The following is a 4132-nucleotide window of genomic DNA, read 5'->3' as shown; positions in this document are numbered from 1 at the left end:
ATATGTCTAAGAGATTGTTTAGTGACCAACCTACTGTAAGAATGTTTGTGTCGTCTGCAAAATTCACAAGAATAATATTTTCATTATTCATAATATCTAAGGCTGAATCAATTATGAAAAATATGAATAACAAAGGGCCCATGATACTAACCTTAGGGACACCTACTATTCAATTTCCTCTGGGTAATATTTAATTCCCTGGCAATTTATAACTACTTTTTGTTTGCGTTGTGTCAAATAAGACTTTCTCCAGTCATGAGCTGGTCCTCTGATATTATATCTCTCCATCTTTTCTAACAGAATTTCATGATCCAGACTGTCGAATGCTTTTGACAGGTCTAGAAAGATATCCATTGATATATTTTTATTCTCATATGCGTTGGTAAGTTTTTCTATCAACTCATATATGGTAGTCTCGATGGACTTACCCTTCAAGTAGCCATGTTGCGAGTGATTCAACGATTTTTTGGTATAGAGATATCTTAGGAGTCTGAAACACATTGCAAGTTTCAAAATTTTTCCATGAGTGTAGGGTTCTTTTTATGAACACCAGAATCAAATACCATGGATATTGGACAATATTGGCAAACTGGACACCTCGATAAAAGATTCTAGCAATAAAGCGGTTTTCAAGTCGAAGTTGAAAGCTTATACTTCAAAAAAAAATGCTTCACTATCAAATTTATAGACGGGTAATTAAACATATAAAAAAAATGTATTACAAGAGTAGAATAAACAAAGCTGATGATAAAATCAAAGAAAACTGGCCATAGTGAATAGTCTAAGAAATAAATCAAATTCAATTCCAGAACACGTCAATATAGATCCGGCAACACTCAATAATTTTTACTGCACAATTGCTCAAAAACTAACTTCATCCCTTGTTCCTACTTCAAATCCTATGGATTATTTAAATAATGTAAATATGCCCAACAACTTTCACTTTGAAGACACAAATTTATTAGAGCTGAAAGAAATCTTGCAAGAAAATAAAAACAAAAATGCAACGGGCATTAATTAACTTTCAGTAACAAGTTTAAATAACCTTTCCGATTCAGCTTTGAATACACTAGTGATGGCTGTAAATAAATCCTTTTCCCTTGGAAATTTCCCTCCGTGTCTAAAAACAGCTCTTGTAATTCCTATTTTCAAAGGCTGTATGCCGAAGATCCAAATAATTTCCGACCTATCTCCATACTCTCAACACTCTAAAAATCATAGAAAAAATTGTGAAAAAAAGGGTATTAGCTTTTCTTTATAAATACAATATATTAAACAACTGTCAATTTGGCTTTCAGAAAAATGAATGAAAAACTATCACACGTTAAGGATATCTTATGGGGCGTTCCACAAGGATCAGTACTGGTCCAGATTCTTTTCCTTATTTATGTAAATGACCTTGTTACAGCATCAATGTCTGATCGTTTGCATGATGCGGGTGATTGTAAGTAAGGGTTTGAGGTGAAAAGAAAAAATTTAACCGAGCGCGTCAGATTTTCTAAAGGGGCGTTAAGTGCAACAGAAAAAAGCTCTCATTTAATAATCTGACGATTTCGATCTGACGCAAACTCGCGATACTAATTATATAACGATATACTATATATAACTAACGATATATATATATATATATATATATATATATATATATATATATATATATATATATATATATATATATATATATATATATATATATATATATATATATAGAATAGTAGTTTTTCGGGGATTCGGTCTGATTAGAATAAATATTTACTCTTTTTAGCTGCCCGAGCTTTCGCTAATGTTTATTAGCTTTATCGAGGGCTGTAATATAAAAAGGACATGATAAATATATATATATATATATATATATATATATATATATATGTATATATATATATATATATATATGTATATATATATATATATATATATATGTATATATATATATATATATATATATATATATGTATATATATATATATATATATATATATATGTATGTATATATATATATATATATGTATATATATATGTATATATATATATGTGTATATATATATATATATATATGTATATATATATATATGTATATATATATATGTATATATATATGTATATATATATGTATATATATATATATATATGTATATATATATATGTATATATATATATATATATATATATATATATATATATATATATATATATATATATATATAAAACATAATAACGGATAAAACAGAATACCTGTGCTATTTGAGAATATTCAATTTAAAAATTTCAATTTTGAAAGAAGTCTTCAACATCAAAATGACAACTTGTTGTCATTTTGATGTTGCCACTTCCTTGAGTGCTATGTCCGATTAAAAAACTCCTTTATCTATATCAAGACACTCGATAACCTTCGTATTTATATTATTTCCAGGACCCGGATGTCACGCAGGTAGCTATAGCTGCCTCCGTGGTGATTTTGATAGTTTTCTTGTAAACACAAGATCTATTAAGTGAAACCACAAATGTGCGGCTGGCTCCTGCTGGTGGCTCCGTGCATTTGTATTTATTTCTTCTGGTAACCAAGTGTTGCCCATCCTTACACTTGGCTGCACCATACTGATGATGGGCCAAAAGCCCGAAACACGTGTCTATGGTTTGCCACTTCCTTGAGTGCTATGTCCGATTAAAAAACTCCTTTATCTATATATATCTTTATCTATTATATCGTTCATCTTTATGTTCTAGACGTGCTGTCTCATAATCTGACAATTATCTAGAGCGATTCGCCTAATCTGTTAATTTTTTTTCAATCATTGAACTTAATTGAAAAGTTCAGGAAATAGCATGCAAATAAATAAGTGTAGGTTTTTTAAGTAGAATACTTGTATTTATAAGAAGATAATTTTTTTAAATGTTCAAAAATATTTAATTTTTTATAATCAATTGATAAATTAATCATCATCTTCATCACGAACGAGTCTCTGTGATCAGCTGTGATAGCGCCATGGCAATAGAATTCAGAGTAGGGACGGAGTGAGAGAGTAATAGATAGACAAAAAGTGAAAGAGGAATAGAAACTCGGAGAGGGAAATATAGGTATTACACAGCTGCACGCATTAAACTTTGTCGACGAATTTTTGTTATTTCGGCTTGCGGAAATCGTCAGATTATATATTTTCCATTAACCTTGAATTATTTCCTTTAAAATGAAAGAAAACTTACCTACGCTCGAGAATGTGGAAATGATGTTATTTTTTTAAAACTTTGCTGCCCTCCCCTTTCTTTACGTCACTCTCAAATTATCAGATTACTGGAATATACACTTTTTAACATGGGGCTCATATTTGGTGGAGGTACTTAACCGGGTACAAGGTTTCCCCCTGAATATTAATCTGCCGTGCTTTAGTTCCGATAATTGAAAATCGAATTGGGAAATCATCGACTTTATGTTGATGATATACACTACCTTGCACTGACGAGTGGCCAAACAGCCCGAAACCGGTCTGCAAGTGTGTTCCAATAATTGAAAATCTATTGCGGCAGTTGTATCGCCAACAGCATATGCAGGAATAAATTCTGTGAAGAATCCTGCACTGACACCTGTCGGATATAATCCAACGCCCTTCGTGGTATTAGCCAGGGGAGTAGTTGTTTTCTGATATGTGTCAGTCCATTAACCTACTGTGTAGGGAGTTGAGACTGGCCTGAACGAATTGTACTTAGATAATTTGATGTACGGTGATATTGGTTTCTTCGGGGTAATTAACGTCAAAATGAAATGGAAAAAGTAGGATTTGTTTTTGATACTCTCTTCGGAGTAAAATGCATCTATTTGAATAATACCTAAGCTTCTAATGTCCCAATTTACTGATATCTCTATCAGCTGTAACGAGAGCTGTAACATGAGTTCAATCATGAAAACGACTTGTTACTTTTCAAATGGATTTCAAATGATGACTTGGTCAAATAATTATTTTTGGTGAGAAGTTACATTTGTTTCATTGCACCTGTCACTGATAAACAAAATATAGAAGGTTTCATATAGCTCCCAAATAGGGTTCCTTTTGATGAACTCCACTCAACTCGATGAGAAATAACTTCAAAGCCCCCCTCTTCTTTTAATGAACTCTACACCATAACTAAAAAAAATTCA

The sequence above is a fragment of the Leptinotarsa decemlineata genome, unplaced genomic scaffold, assembly GCF_025532065.1.
Source record: "Leptinotarsa decemlineata unplaced genomic scaffold, Ldec_3_MD MMD2_tig00026358_RagTag_RagTag, whole genome shotgun sequence".
NCBI classification, from domain to species: Eukaryota; Metazoa; Arthropoda; class Insecta; order Coleoptera; family Chrysomelidae; genus Leptinotarsa; species Leptinotarsa decemlineata.
The sequence above is the reverse complement of the archived record's forward strand: the minus strand, read 5'-3'. Positions refer to the sequence as shown.